At 37.7% G+C, this 17,282-nt stretch overlaps 1 long non-coding RNA gene across 4 annotated transcripts in view; it reads left to right on the top strand.

The window, feature by feature from the left end:
• LOC103877584 overlaps nt 1-17,282 on the top strand; it is a 319,563-nt gene that overhangs the window by 250,953 nt on the left and 51,328 nt on the right. Inside the window, exon 5 of one of the 4 annotated variants that reach the window (XR_001894863.3) lies at nt 15,521-16,449. The exons of 2 other annotated variants lie outside the window; for them this stretch is intronic. This is a non-coding gene — a long non-coding RNA (uncharacterized LOC103877584). Of the gene's footprint in view, nt 1-2,214; nt 2,403-15,520; nt 16,450-17,282 lie in introns of those variants that run through there. One more of the 4 variants, XR_004177507.1, reaches the window with a different exon arrangement.

Raw genomic sequence — 17,282 nt, 5'->3', positions numbered from 1 at the left:
TACAAACCACTGCTCAACAAAATAAAAGAGGACACAAACAAATCAAAAAACATTCCATGCTCATGGATAGGAAGAATCAATATCGTGAAAATGGCCATACTGCCCAAGGTAATTTATAGATTCAATGCCATCCCCATCAAGCTACCAATGACTTTCTTCACAGAATTGGAAAAAACTGCTTTAAAGTTTATGTGGAACCAAAAGAGAGCCCACATTGCCAAGACAATCCTAAGCCAAAAGAATAAAGCTGGAGGCATCACACTACCTGACTTCAAAGTATACCTCAAGGCTACAGTTACCGAAACAGCATGGTACTGGCACCAAAACAGAGATGCAGACCAAGGGAACAGAACAGAGCCCTCAGAAATAATACCACACATCGACAACCATCTGATCTTTGACAAACTTGACAAAAACAAGAAATGGGGAAAGGATTCCCTATTTAATAAATGGTGCTGGGAAAACTCGCTAGTCACATGTAGAAAGCTGAAACTGAATCTCTTCTTTACACCTTATAAAAAATTTAATTCAAGATGGATTAGAGACTTAAACATAAGACCTAAAACCATAAAAATCCTAGAAGAAAACCTAGGCACTACCATTCAGGACATAGGCATGGGCAAGGACTTCATGACTAAAACACCAAAACCAATGGCAACAAAAGCTAAAATAGACAAATGGGATCTAATTAAACTAAAGAGCTTCTGCACAGCAAAAGAAACTACCATCAGCACGAACAGGCAATCTACAGAATGGGAGAGAATTTTTACAATCTACCCATCTGACAAAGGGCTAATATCCAGAACCTACAGAGAACTCGAATTTACAAGAAAAAAATCAAACAACCTCATCAAAAAGTGGGCAAAGGATATGAACAGACATTTCTCAAAAGAAGACATTTATGCAGCCAACAGATACATGAAAAAATAACATCATCACTAGCTATCAGAGAAATGCAAATCAAAACCACAATGAGATACCATCTCACACCAGTTAGAATGGCAATCATTAAAAAGTCAGGAAACAACAGGTGCTGGAGAGGATGTGGAGAAATAGGAACACTTTTACACTATTGGTGGGACTGTAAACTAGTTCAACCATTGTGGAAGACAGTGTGGCAATTCCTAAAGGATCCAGAACTAGAAATGCTATTTGAGCCAGCAATCCCATTACTGGGTTTATAACCAAAGAATAAATCATGCTGCTGTAAAGCCACATGTACATATATGTTTATTGCGGCAGTATTCACAATAGCAAAGACTTGGAACCAATCCAAATATCCATCAATGATGGACTGGATTAAGAAAATGTGGCCCTTACACACCATGGAATACTATGCAGCCACAAAAAAGGATGAGTTCATGTCCTGTGTAGGGACATGGATGAAGCTGGAAACCATCATTCTGAGCAAACTGTCACAAGGACAGCAAATCAAACACCACATGTTCTCACTCACAGGTGGGAATTGAACAATGAGAACACTTGGACACAGGGTGGGGAACATCACACACTGGGGCCTGTCATGGGGTTGAGGGAGCAGGCAGGGATAGCATTAGGAGATATACCTAATGTAAATGATGAGTTAATGGGTGCAGCACACCAACATGGCACATGTATACATATGTAACAAAGCTGCATGTTGTGCACATGTACCCTAGAAGTTAAAGTATAATAATTTAAAAAAAGAAGAATTGGTCTCATTCACCATTCTGCTTTCCTGAAGTTTAACGTCCAAACACATGACTTCCTTGAGTTATTTAGTTCTCATCAAAATATTGCAAAAGTGAGTGTTATTTTTAGAGGCTAGATGAAAATTTTCTATCCTTTTCCTTTGGGAAAGCTAAAATTATTATTTGGGAAAACTAAAATTGAGGGCTTTCAAAGATAGTAGGTAGGCTCAAATAAAAACATTATCCTAGCATAGGTCAACAGAAGCCAGTAAAGTCATATGATACACATTTTAAAGCCAATAATTCATTTGTTCTATATTTTAAAATTGTTAATGTAGTAAAAAGAAAATAAAAGTCCATCTACATCTTTGCCAAAATGCAAATGATCTAGTCTGGGAATTGGGGTTCTCTTGAATTGCATGGCAGTGTAGCCTAAAAGAAGGGCTTAGGGGTAAGAAATAACCTGAGGTTTGAAACTTCACTCCATCAACTTACTATTGGGTCATCTTATTTGATTTCTTTATCCTCATTTTCATCTGCACAGTGAATGAGGACAACAGCGGTGCTGATATGAAGACTAAATGACACCACGGATGCAAAGCACCCAGTGAGAGTGATCAGAAGGCAGATACTCAGACTTCTTATTCAGGACTCTGCACTTCGGAGTTAGCAGCAGACTGATTTCTCTTTTTGTGAACATCAAAAGCCCTGTTTTTTTTTTTTTTTTTTTTTAAATTTATTTATTATTATTATACTTTAAGTTGTAGGGTACATGTGCATAACATGCAGGTTTGTTACATATGTATACTTGTGCCATGTTGGTCTGCTGCACCCATCAACTCGTCATTTACATCAGGTATAACTCCCAATGCAATCCCTCCCCCCTCCCCCCTCCCTATGATAGGCCCCGGTGTGTGATGTTCCCCTTCCTGAGTCCAAGCCCTGTTTTTAATCCTCTCCTTCCACACCTTTTCTTTCTGGTTCCTGTCCCTAAGGATAGCAATAAACCATATCTGGAAGCCCAATTAGGCATGCACAACTCCTGCCTGTCTTATCTTAATCCTGCCAGTAATAGAACAGTAATTGTTCAGAGAAACTACAAGGGAAATGGTGGGTAAGGAGAACAGACGGTGCCCCAATTGATCTCAATTACTGTCATGAAATTGAATCTTCTGTCCGACATCTAAATTTAATGCTTCTTTTCCCTGAGGATCTGTCCCTGGTTGTTGCCTCCTATTGTATCTGCGGTTGGCCTGTCACCATCTGCATTGCCCTCTTCATCAGAATGAAGGAATTGTTTTCATTTACCTAGAATTTCCTCTGCATGCTTTTTTGCTACCTAGATCCCTGCTCTAGTCCTCTGACATTCATATTTGAATCTTTTCATTTTCTCTGGCTCAACACCCAGGGAAGAACTATGTTGTGGTTTGGCATACAAAGAATTAATTTCCATTTATGAACAAGAAGACAATTTTTCAAAACCTAAACAAGATGAGTGTAGGCTTTGCCCAAAGGATGAAAACATACTCTGAAGTGAATTATTTCCCTCTTTATTTGGGTGCAATTAGGAAAGTTAATTATGGGTAATTTTCAGCATGCATATGCTTTCACTTTGCTGATTTATAAGGAGGCATAAACATAATTAGGTGTGCATATGCATCCTCACAGTTTAATAGGCCCTGCATTCCCGGTAATGGGAAGGCTCAGCATGCTGTTGATGTGTCATTTTTCAGGCTAAGGTATAGGAAGCTTTCTTGGATTGACTATCCCCAGGAAATTACATGGAAATGCAAGGTATATAGTTATATGAATTCAGAAGTAATGGTATCTTATGATACATTCACCATCTGCTTTTCATCTTAAAAGACATTGAATGGATTTAGATGGATTTAGCAAATGTTGGTCCTTAAAGTAGCAGTTCCTTTTTTAAGTTGTAAAGTACTCTGTATTTAGAAATTAACAAATTGATAGTGTTTTAGAACTAGAAGTACATAAAAAAGCATCCAATTAAGATGAGGTTGTTCAGACTCATTGAATTGAAGTGATCTTCCCAAGGTTATGTAGTTTTTGAGAAACCTACAAATGAGTTGGCAAAAGATGAAATAAGTAGAATTTGTTTTTTTATTGTTGATGTAGCATCTGCATTTCCTGGGAATCCCAGCTTTAGTACCAGCAGGACCAGCTACATAATTTGCAGGGCCCAGTGCAAAATAAAAATTCAAGTCGCTTGTCCAAAAATTAGACTTTAAAGATGATAACCACAGAGCATTAAACCAAGCACAGAGTCTTTCTAAGTCCAGGGTCCTGTTTGACTACACTGGTTGCACATCTATCAAGATAACCCTGAGTACCACAATAGTATGAGATGATATAAAATTGGCCACTACAAGATAGTGAGCAGAATGACGCCAAGATCAAGGTTGTGGAGAAATAATTGCAAACAGCATTTCCACGAGCAGTGGTCAGGGAACAGGAAGAAAGGTCAATATCACATCTGAGAAAGTTTATGTAATTGTTTTCGAACAACTGCTTAAATGCTAGAAACAGAACTTGTCTGATTAATCAATAGACAATGGTATGTGAGTTATGCTTGAAAGACAGCAAAATTTCTGCAACTTTCTATTTATTGGAAATTCCTTCTTTTGGAAAACAAGCAAAAGGGTAAAATAACAAAGGCATACAGTATCTTTAGAAAGACCCAGTTATAATAAAGACAATATACATATATTGTGGGAATATCTGTCATATTCCAGGCATTATATTAGACGAAGAATGTAGAAAATCATGTCCTTTCTTCTGAGGAGCTTTCTGTCCAGCAGAAAAGATAATCTTATAAAATTACTTTCATGAAAATTAGAAAGTTCTGAGGAGTTTCAATAGTAATTTCAGAGCTCAGATAAATGAAAACAGACTAAACAAGAGCTAATTTACGACTGTTGTTCCCGTACTGTATGCCAAACTGTATTAGTGAGTCCTTTCAAAGCAGTCCTGTGAAATATATATTAGTATCCTCAATTGTGAGATGTGTAATCAGAGACTAAGATAATTTAAGTTACTCATCCATGACCACAGATATGGTAAAGGAGAGCTTTGGAATGACATTGCAGGTACATCTGATTCTGTAAGCCAGTGATTCTCAAATGTGCTTCTTGGACTAACTGCATCAGCATCAGCTAAGAACTGCTAGAAATGCAAATCCTTGGGTACCACCCCATATCTACTGAATCTGAATTGCTGGTGGTGGGGGATGGGTGGGCAGCCGTCTGTTTAGCAAGCCCCCTCCAAAGGATACTGATGTTCCCTAGAGTCTGAGATCCACTGAATTAACTAATGCTCTTTCTTCTGCCTTGTGCTGCTTTTTAGCACTTATTGGGTGCCTATTATGAGTCCAACATTCTGCTAGGTGTTTGATGTATTTTAACTATTTAATCCTTGTAATTATCTAGCTAAGGAGGTATTGTGCTTCATTTTTAGATTTAATGAAACTGAGGATTAGAGACACTAAATAACTGGAATAACGACATACTTGTTTTTATCTGTCTTACCCACTAGTAAATGAGTTAACAAGAGAATTTTTAAAAGCCTGATTCATCTTTGCATACTTTGTGCCTGAACAGGGCTCAAAAGGCAGTATGTCCTCAATAAGAGCCTGGTAAGTGAAGAATGGATGAGTGAATGTACTCGTCTAGGGGCAGACACACAGAAAAATAAACACTGTAAATCTGTATCTGTTTGGTTTGGAAGCCAATCTCTTCCCATCAGAACTTGAGAAATGCTTTATGAAAATAGTATTATTTCAGCTCCCTGTTCCCTTTGTCTCATCTACAGATTAATTTTCCCATAAATTTGGGGAAAATCAGAATCCAAGTCTCATCTGTGCCCATGCTGGCATTCAGATGTATCAGGACATGGCTATGGTACTGGTGGGTTTAATTTGTTTCTTCAAATTTGGTTTGGGGCATTTGTGAACTTCCACACTATGCTACATGAAAGAGATAAAGTATTAACAAAACATGAATTGTATGAGTCATTTTTATAGCACGGCAGGGGATTAGGGTTGTAAATACGCACTATAGAGTTTGAAGGGAAGGATGGAATGAACAAGTTAGCATTATGTCTAACTTTTAACCTGATCCCTGGATTCATGCATTAGTTCTCAAGAGAAAGATTCTATAAGGAGAAGTTGAAAGAGGGAGTTGTTTCCCTGGAAACTTTGAGGGTCTGCATTAAAGTCATGCTTCTTCAATACCTCTAGTGACAAATTTCAGTATAGGGTGTAAGAATGGGTATTGTTCCTCTCTGGCATAAAATATGAATTGCCTCCATTTAGTGATACTTTGATAATTTTATATTTGGTAATATAGCTTTGGGTGTACTAGTAATTATCTGTTTGACACAGACTCTCCCCAGTCTCAACATTATCACTAGCCACAGAAAGGGCCCACGAATCTTCATCTGCCCTCACTGATACCACTATTATGAATGATCTTTGCACAGATAACCACCTGGCTTGCTCCCTCATTTCAAACATATCTCTGCATAAACATGTCCTCCCTGACTCACCTGTTTAAAAAGCTTGTCCTCACCTCCATCACTCTGCATTTTCTTACTCTGCTTTATTTGTCATCATTGCATTTATCACAACCTAGCATTTTGTATGTCTATTTGCCTACCTATGTATTCTCTGTCTTCTGCCATGTGAGCTCTATGAGAATAAGAACATTTTTGTTTTATTTACGCCATTCTGTTTTATACAGCCACTTGAACAGATATTATATTGTAGTTGTTTAACAAATATTTTTTGAATAAATTAATGACCCCAGTGCAATGAAGAATAGATGCTAGCAGCAGTGCCAGAATCAAGGCGCTATCATCAATTGACTCTTTAACAGTGTAAAAACATGGCATAAATGTTAGTGAATTGTAAGTAACTCTTCTAGTGGCCTTTAGAAGTGATTGGGGCAGAATTTTCAAAAGATGCGAGACGTTATCCATTGTGTAGTTAAGGAGTAGCCTTGCAGGATTTCAATTATTACCATTAATACGACTTCATTTGTATTTGTATCTTGGTGAAGCCTGAAGAAACCAGAGTGTAATCTTAAGTCCTCTCTATGATGAATATGCATCAGGAACTAATGGTATTTCTTGAGTTGGAGTCAATTGATGTATTTTTGGGAACATGCTTGTGCCATGTCACCTAGGGCTCAGTCTAAGTTCTCCAGGTATCATTAACTTTACGAAGACTTTGAACATCCAAATTACTTTGATTTTAAACTCACCGTTTCTATTTTAGGTTAATTCAATGTAAATCTTCAGTTCAAGTGCACAGAATTTGTTTAAAAACCTTGGAGATGCTTTCATGATCTACACATCTGTCATTGCTGTTGCTTATCACCGTGCCTGGGAATCTGGCACTTCATCAGCCATCTTTCTTTCCAGCTAATGAACACTGTTCTCCCTGACTCAAGTGGCTTTGATAACCCTAATCTTCTATTTATCATAATGCCCCTCGCACAGCTAAGGCAAATCATAGTTGAATATCGTTACAGGTTCAATAATAACAGAAGGGAAATTCAATAGGGAAAGTTATTTGCAATTTCTACAAGATGCGACTATTCTTAGAAACTATAGACAAAGACTTTCCCATATCATAAAATTAGCTATATGCCTGGACTAGCCCTGAAAATACTTAATATTTATATGCAAGATTACTGTCAATCACTATTTTATGTCCGGTATTGATACCTCTTCTCAGGATGATTTACAATGGAAAAGTCATATTTCTCCTAGACAAATTCTGCCCTTATGATAACCTTGTATAATGGCCACTGATAGTACAACTCATTATACTACCGTAGTCAAAATCAGTATAGTTCTCAAGATACACAGTAATCATTGTTGAATAAGTTATGACAAAGCTGAATTTAGCCATCGCTGGTCCACTTACTTTTTAGAATGTATTCTCCCTCTACATGTGACCATAGAGATTACTGTATTTTCCTCTAGATTTTCATCCTGTATGTAGATCCTGAAAAATTAGTTCTTATTGCATTGAATAATATCTTCTCATTTGCTTTGGTGTTTTTTAAGATCTCATTAAATAAGGGAAAACTGTAGGAAATTCAGAAGGTACAAATGAACAAACTAAAACATTTGTATTACTTGGTAATTCAAACAGTATTACCAAACAATGACCACTCTCAAAATAACATTTGTTCTATTTGTATATATTTATAGCCACATTTAAAATGGTTTATATTGAAATATCTCTATTATTAAGTGGAAAATGATAAATATTACATAATGTTTATGATTTTATAGGAGTCCATGAATAGATATGACATAAATCATTTAATCAGTCATTCGTAAGATATTTAGATTTATTCTAATCATTCACTATTATCTGAGAGCTGTCATGAACATTCTTGTAGCTATATGCTTAACATAAATTTCTTGAGAATTGCTGGGCTAAATTACATAAATCTTTTAAAATTATGATGATAATATCAAATTGACTTCCAAGAAGATTGTACCAATCCACGCCAACCAGGAATCCATCCGAATGGCTATTGTCCTATATTTGCACCAAGACTTTTATTCCTTCCCCTCTCCTTCTCCTCCTCCCCCTTTTTCTCCAATATTTAGAAATCTGAATAGTTAACCATGATTTTTTTTTTTTTTTTTTTTTTTGAGACAGAGTCTCGCTCTGTTGCCCAGCTGAAGTGCAGTGGCGCAATCTCCGCTCACTGCAAGCTCCGCCGCCTCCCGGGTTCACGCAATTCTCCTGCCTCAGCCTCCTTAGAAGCTGGGACCACAGGCGCCCGCCACCACGCCTGGCTAATTTTTTTGTATTTTCAGTAGAGACGGGGTTTCACCGTGTTCGCCAGGATGGTCTCGATCTCCTGACCTCGTGATCCGCCCGCCTCGGCCTCCCAAAGTGCTGGGATTACAAGTGTGAGCCACCATGTCCGGCCCTTAGTTAACCATGATTTTAAAAAGTATTTTAGTTTGTATTTCTTTCCTAACAAGGCTGAATATTTTAAAACTATGTATTAGTCTTTTGTACTTTTTTGTTTGTTTTCTTTTTCATTATTGAACCCTCTTTTCAGTGATGCCTAAAATGGAAAAGTTTGTTTCAGTTGTAGAAGATAAAATAATGGATAGTCAAATATTAATTATGAGGAATGAGGTTTCTATCATTTAATGTTCTGAAATGTTTTCATGCCATCGTATTTGCTGAAACTCTTTGCCCACCTGGAGGGCTCCCTCCTGATGTTCTATGACTAGTGGCATCTGAACCCTCCAACACCTAGATCAAGGTATATCAAGGGTGACTAACTCTGTCCTGAAACATCTGCTCTTTGCACTACACAATGAGACTCACGGAGAAGTAGCTCACTACTTTTTCTTGAGTGGGCCTCATAAAAAATTGCTTAGTTTATTTCTCTTTTGATTTTTTTTCTGCAACTACATTGCAACTCTTCTGAGACTAGGGGCCACATCCTTGTTCTCTAAGTATTTGAGTGCAATATGACCTTCTAGTCCAATAAGAGTGTTGTGTGAGGTGAAATAATGAATAGCTATTGAGCCCTTTTCTACAGCACACACTTATTGTCACTTTAAAAAATATATATAAATCATAAAATGTGTTTTGTAATTGATTTTCCTCATTTTTCTGAAATGGAAATCATAGCTCAGAGAGGTCAAACAACTTGTTCAAGTTACACAGCTAGTCAGTGGTGGGGAGAGGTGTCACACCCATATCGATGTGACTTCAGCACTTTTGTTTTTACGTCACTGTTTTCTCAGCCTTTTTAGGATGCAGCATCCCTCAACTAGGCAGCAAAGTACACACTTGACAATTTGATTTGTTATTTATCAATTTCTGACTCATTTCAATTCCAAGATAACATTCTAGCTTTTATTTCAGTGAATAATGCTGGTGAGTATACACATATCTTCAAAGCTGCAATTTATATCTGCCTTACCTTCTCTTCAGAGGCCAGTAAAGATTACTGGTCATGTCAGCTCACTTCTGAGACTAGAAATTATATTACCATTTTCTATAAAATATTGAAACATGCACAGGCACCACACCAAAAGAGGTTGTTATATCCCATTTTCTAAAATTGCAACAAAGAGTGAGTCTACTCTCTTCAGATGCTGCATGGTGTATTCTTTTTTGTTTGTTTGACTGTGTTTTTATTTTTTAGTATCATTTCAGCTTAGAGAAACTGGTTATCTTTCACGATAGATTTTCTCTGCTGCTTGAATGCTCTGCTCACCAGGCATTGATGAGTTGGTCATTATCATTATTATAGAAATATAAAAAGAAACAGTGCAATGAAATAACAAACAATAATCTGAGTGATTTGGAAGCTGAATTTTGAATGCTGCATGAACATCAGGGCATGAGTTCTGGGAGGTGTGATAATATTAGTTATTAGCCTGGATCAGAGGATTTATCTTGTTTCCTTATAAGATTTAAATATTTCACTATATATTCAATATAATACACCTACACAGACATAATAGAACTTGGCTGATAGAAAATGAATATTTTATTTGTATATACACATCTTATATAAAAATTATTCTGTGCATTTATATTTTCTTTATAGTTAATATTGTTCAATCTCTGTGAGGCACTGAGGAGAGAAAAAAAGTCCTTCCACACCACATTCTCTTGTATTCCCAGAATACAAGTAGGGGCTGTGGAGGGTTTTTTTTTTTTTTTTTTTTTTTTTTTTTTTTTTTTTTTTGAGACGGAGTCTCCCTCTGTCACCCAGGCTGGAGTGCAGTGGTCGGATCTCAGCGCACTGCAAGCTCCGCCTCCCGGGTTCACGCCATTCTCCCGCCTCAGCCTCCCGAGTAGCTGGGACTACAGGCGCCTGCCACCTCGCCCGGCTAGTTTTTTTGTATTTTTTAGTAGAGACGGGGTTTCACCGTGTTAGCCAAGATGGTCTTGATCTCCTGATCTCGTGATCCGCCCGTCTCGGCCTCCCAAAGTGCTGGGATTACAGGCTTGAGCCACCGCGCCCGGCCGTGGAGGGTTTTTTAAAAATCTTTTTAGTTTTTTTTTTTTAATTTTAATTTTTGTAGATACAGGGTCTCACTATGTTGACCAGGCTGGTCTCAAACTCCTGGGCTCATGTGATCCTCTGGTCTCAGCCTCTCAAAGTGCTGGGATTCCAGGCATGAACCACTATGCCTGGCCTATGGAAGGTTTAATTAATACTTACAGTTACCAGCATTGCAGATATTTGCTGTCTGGATAAATAAATTAATTAATAAACATGAGCATCATTTGATTCCTTTCTCTACTTCACCTCCTCTGTTAATCAACTACAGAATTTTGGTCTTTCCTTCTCCTTTTTGAATTGTTTTCTCTCTGCTCACAAGACCATTATGAGAATTAGGCACCACACCTGTCCTAGGGGAGAAGTCCTATCAACTCCAAAGTCCTCTCAATCCATCACCTGGCTTCAGACCCTTGCTCATATCACACTAAATGTTATCTATTTACAAAAGAAAATGCTAGTTTTCTCCCTTGTAAAATATCTTTTAATTAAGTAATTCATAGACAAATAATAATTGTGCATACTGATTATGTTAAACATATTTGAAATATGTATAAATTGTGGAATGGCTAAATTGAGCTAATTAGCATATGCATTACCTCACATACTTTTTTTTGGCGAGAACAATCAAAATCTACTCTTTGAGCAATTTTTGGGAATACAGTATATTGTTGTTAACTATGGTCACTATGTTGTACAAGAAATCTCTTCAACTTATTTCTCTTATCTAACTGAAACTTTGTGTAATTTGAGCTACACCTCCCTGCCCCCTCCAATTGTTTTTAAGTTTAAAGAAATGTTACTTTATTTTATGTACAAAGCATGGTTTCTTCCATTGGGTAAATGCATTAAATAATCTATTCAAGAAAAATCATTTAGTCCAACTTGATGAACTGATCAAACACTGTTATTCAGTCCCCAAAGCTGAACAAGACACCTACAATGCCCCTCCAGCAACTCCAGGCAGCTAAGTACAGCTAAGATCTGCCATGACCCATTTTTCTCTAACTTACTAGTGTCACTACTGGGAACCCCATTTTCCTAGCTCAGAATTTCCCACACTTACATTTCACTAGACCTTCTGCCACTAAACGTCCAATAGTTAAATAAATATGAGAAAGACTGGATTAAATAGGTCTTCATATTGTAGGACTTTTTCCAAGCTTTTTACTCTGTAAATTTATACAGTAAATTGGGGGCAGAGAGTACTGTGTTTCTTCTTGCATTTTGAGCAACACCTGTCAAACACCCTGGAATTCTGGGAGAAACACTACTTTAGTCATTCTTGGGAGTAGTATTCACATATCTACCTCATTCTTTGCTCTATTACTTCGCCTTGAATAATGTCTCTGTATCCTGCCTTTTCTGTCTACTTGGATGAACTCTATGTTTGTTTGAGAAATTTTAAAAGTTTAAGTTTGTGTTTATATTAAGACAGCCAAGCTACATAGTCAGCTAGGACTAGGATAAGTGGACTCTGGTAAAAATGTGAAGATTTTCATGGAGCAATATGTTCTAATGACAGAGGAAAATTCTAGTCAGAAACAGGACACAAACAGGGAAGTACAATGTCATAGACTAAAGAATGAAAATGATTTCACTCTCACCGAGTAAAATCCTGTGAGAAAGTTTGATGGTGCTAAATTATACACACAAGCTGATAATTATGAGGATTACCTCATTAGAGTGTAGAAGTTTCAACTCTAACTACAGGTGTCTTATTCCTTCAGGCTGCTAAAACAAAATACCCTAAATTGAATGGCATATAAGCAAGATTAATTAATTTCGTACATTTCTGGAGGCTAGGAAGTCCAAGATCAAGGCACCAGCAGGAGCAATTGAAACTGACAATCTTATACAGAGCTTGTGTAAATTAAAAAAACCTGATAAAATCTTTATAAAAAATAATTTGGAAGTAGGTATTAGCTTAAATGTGCCCAGATTCTTGGATCCAGCAATTCCATTTATAGAAAACTTGTCTACAGAAAGAAGTAGAGATGTGTGCTCAGATTCATAGCCAAGGCTGTGCATTACAACAAAAGTTAGAGTAGTAAAAATTGGACAATCCAAATTCCCAAGTATATATATAATTATCAAAAGCTTTATATTCAATACGATTGGAACTGTATTAGTCTGTTTTCACACTGCTATAACAAACTACCTGAGACTAAATAATTTCTGAAGAAAAGAGGTTTAATCAACTCACAGTTCCACAGGCTTAACAGGAAGCATGACTGGGAGCCTCAGGAAACTTACAATCATGGCAGAAGGTGAAGGGGAAGCAAGCACCTTCCTCTCGTGGTGGCAGGAGAGAGAGAGAGTGAAGGGGGAAGAGATACACACTTTTAAACCATCAGCTCCCATGAGAACTCACTACCATGAGAACAGCCAGGGGAAAATCCACCCCCACAATCCAATCACCTCCCACCAGCCCCACCTTCAACATGTGGGGATTACAATTCCACATGAAATTTGGGTGGGGACACAGAGCCAAACCATATCAGGAACAATTATAAACACATGCACATGCACACAGGCAAAAGTAGAATGGGAAAAAATAATAGTAGTTATCTCTGGATTGTGTCAGTATAGATGATAATTATAATCTTTTGCTCAGTATCTTATATGTAAAATTTCTCCATATATATTCATTTTATACTAAGAAAAATTATTATTAGGAACATTGGCATTAGTTACTAGTCTCACTTTTTATATTTGAAGATACTTAATCTTTCATATACTCAGGGAATGTCATTCCCAGTTGTTTACAGATGCTGATGTCATACTTCCAGAATTCAGATTTCAGTGTCCTGGCTTAATATTTGTATGGTTTTGAAGCCACTTACCCTCTCTAAACCTCAGTTTCCTTATCTGTAAGAGAGGGATAAAATAATAATCACTTTTAGTGGTATTAAGGGAGTCAGAGGAAGTAATGAGTACCTAGTACAACGGTTGGCATAGAGTAAATCCTCAAAATTCAATGTTATTGTGAATAACTTTAAAACAGAGACATCTACCCCAATATGTTGTTGTGGAAATTAAATCAACTGATATATTTCAAAATGTCTATATTAGGACCTGGCATAGAGGAGACCTTCAATAAATATTAGTTCCACTCTGCTTTCTGTCCTGCCCTTTTCCCCTCCCTATGGAGTGTGCATGCTCCACTCTCCAACGGAGCAGGCAGGAAGCCAGGTGCAGAGTGTGCTGCCACCTAGCGGAGCATTGCGTATGCACGGAGGCAGCCTGGTGTTATTTGTTTGTTTGCTTATTTATGTATGTATTTATTTTGCAGGAAATCATATAAACCCATTTGTCACACACCTACACAGGATTTCTGCTGCCCTTGCCCTCTGCCGGATTGGCTTGCTTTTTCTTCTTAATGCAAATCTGTAGAAGATTTTCACTTGTCAGGTAGCTGAACTAGAACCAATTACATTGCGTTATAAAGGGCAAGGAATGGAAAGCCACACCAGCATTCCTTCAGCTCGATCTTTATAGAGATGCCTGGGTAAGAAATAAGTGGGACTCAGACTGTGAAGGGGGAGCCCAGGGGTCTCCTCCCGCAGTGTGGGGCATGTGATTCCAGGGAGCAGAGATGCTGGTCTTGTGGTTGTGCCTCTTGTATTGGATCTCCCAAGTGAAAGAGAAGGAAGCTGCTTGACCCCCCCATCATGGTAGAGGACAGAGAGAAATATGAGAACAGTGTAGACCACTCTGAAAATGACCTTCTCCCTTCATCCTTTTTCTGAGAGCTAAGGACTTGCTCAGAGTGACTACATATCGTGTAGGTCCATAAACACCTCTCTCATCAAATGAACCCATTTCTCAATATTTCATGGAGGGAAGCTTGGGACAGAGAAAAGGCGTAGACCTTAAGCCCTGTTTTAGCCACTCTTTAGCAGTGCAATATTGGAAAAGTTATTTCACCTCTCTATGCCTCCGTTTCCCAAATTTTAAATTGAGAATAATAATGATCACGACAAATTTGTAAGATGACATAAAACAATGGGCATGAAGATATGAGATAACTTCCAAACACCATAAAGTTTGACACCTGGGGGACTAATTTTTAAAAAGCCTCTCCTTTTCCTTTTAGGTTGCATTCATTTTCTATCTAGGCTGCAGCCTGGTGAGGGAATGGTGGTGGGGCCTAGGAACTGCAAGGAGTTGTTTCAGGGCCCTTGGGGTTTACCATTTGACAAATAATAGTTCTGTGATTATCCAGCCTGGCAAAGGGTCCAGGATCCAGGCTGCAGGTAGGCAAATTAGAAAGCAACAATCAATTACTTGGGGTCTACTGTGGGTTATTTCATAGTTAACATGATTGGCTAGGTATCAGTGGATCTGGGCTCCAAGCCCAGTTCTTTCATGATCTTACAGTGTGCATTTCGGTAAGCATCTATCTTAGACATTTATTTCTATGTCCAAAGAGGTAAAGTGAATTGTTCAGTTTTACTCATCTAGTCATGTCAAGGTTTCAAACCTTGTCTTTCTGATTGTAAATCCTGGTACACTCCAGTCACAAACATTTTGAAGCCGTGTATCCCTTTAAATCATTTTGAAGTTGAGTGCCTACCTATTCAGTTTACCATCAAACTAACCCTGCCAACACTAATAGCCTCCTCATATTGCTCAAAAAATGGAGACAGTTTCTAGAGAATGTGTCTGATTTAAATAAGGAAATTCTTATTTAAATTTAAAAGTTCAGAAATCACCCAGAATATCTGTGATTTAGTTACTCTCTTAAGACTTTTTTTTTTTTTTTAGCCTACAACATGTTTTACAGCCAAATCTGGAAGGAAGATTGGGTTCAAGCAAACAATGTGGACAATACAAGGAGGAGAAAGAGGCTCTTTGGGGTTTATATGGTTTGGAGATGGACAGAAATTGAATTCATTTTCTCTATTTTCTTGCATCTTATTTCTTCTCTCTGCCCCTCACTCCAGCCTGTTAATCTAGAACTGCTTATACCTCTGTATACTCTATCTTTTTTCTGTAGCCTGGAGTCATAGGACCAGATTTTAAACCTCAAATCTACCACTTACTAAATATGTAATTTAAGGAAAGCCACTTTACTTTTTGATCTTCAGTGTTTTCATCTACAAAATGAGAATAATGCTAACTACTTCTGAATGCCTCTGTATTAATTAAGTCAAACATGGAGTTTACATTCCAGTTCCAGAAAAGTCATTTAATTTTCAATTTTTTGGTCACTTCCTAGTTCGTAGTGATTCTAAGCAATATCTAGACATCATTCTCAGTCCTCATGCTTCTGACCTCTTGGGGAATTGCGAACAATCTTGAATTCAGAGATAATCCATTGTATGTGTTTGATAGTTAGTAAAACTGAATCTACTGAATTTGCTTGCCTTTTGTGGCTCACTTGAGATGTAGTATACTATGTAATATTTTACTCAGGAAGTATATTGTCTCTTGAATGCTGTGATGTGTAACAACACATCATGGTTGATCTACTGAGTTCATTTAGGCAGAATAAATTAAAGTGAGTTTTGGGGTATTAGAACAGCAAATCCACAGTGAATTGAGACTTTTCTCTTTTAATTCATTGTTGCATCATAGGTCATGAGGATAGAGCCCTCATGGATGGGATTAGTGCTCTAAAAAGACCTCAGAACGTTCCTTTTCTCCTTCTGCCACGTGAGCTGATAGCAAGAAGACAGCTGTCTATGAACCAGGAAATGAATCCTCACCAGACACCAAATCTGCCAGCCTCTTGGTCTTGGACCTCCCAGCCTTCAGAACTTTAAAAAATAAATTTCTCTTATTTTTAAGCCACCTAGCCTATGGTGTTCATTTATAGCAGCTCAAACTCATTAAAACCTTCATTTTAGATGTTTTGCTTTCAGCATTTGTATAAATTCGCATAGAGCTCAGTTGGTCTCAGAACAAGGTGAGTATATCAGAGAAATGGGTATTCAATAGGCTTTATGGTACCTGGGTTGGAGGGGAGGAAAGGATGCTTGATAGTATATGGCACAGTGAAGTCAGACCATACTTCCATGTTCATGAGGCCCTTATCTTTTGAAGTAGCAGCTCAAAGACGACTCTAGGAAAGGCCTGAGTCAAGTAGGCTGCCTAGCTATTGCCAGATTGTTATTGGGTGAGGGGAGAGGGGAGGGATAGCATTAGGAGATATACCTAATGTAAATGACGAGTTAATGGGTGCAGCACACCAACACGGCACATGTATACATATGTAACAAAGCTGCACATTGTGTACATGTACCCTAGAACTTAAAGTATAATAAAATAAAATAAAAAGACAGCTTGGGAAACAGGCTGTCTTGCATCAAGTCATAGAATTCATTCACAATCTGTTTGATCTTAACTGGCTGAACAATGAGGGTGAGAGTTGGATGAAGGGAAAAAACCAGAAAGAGCATACAAATTGCTTTGGTAACTTCCAACCTCCTGAAGTTCAGTAATGGTAAAGAATTGATGTCTTGTTTTCTAATGAACCATCAGAACAAATTCAGTCAGAGAGGGACAAATAGTAGAGGGGTAGAGC

This window comes from Papio anubis, chromosome 12, assembly GCF_008728515.1.
Source record: "Papio anubis isolate 15944 chromosome 12, Panubis1.0, whole genome shotgun sequence".
NCBI lineage: Eukaryota > Metazoa > Chordata > Mammalia > Primates > Cercopithecidae > Papio > Papio anubis.
This window is presented reverse-complemented; position numbering and strand designations above follow the sequence as displayed.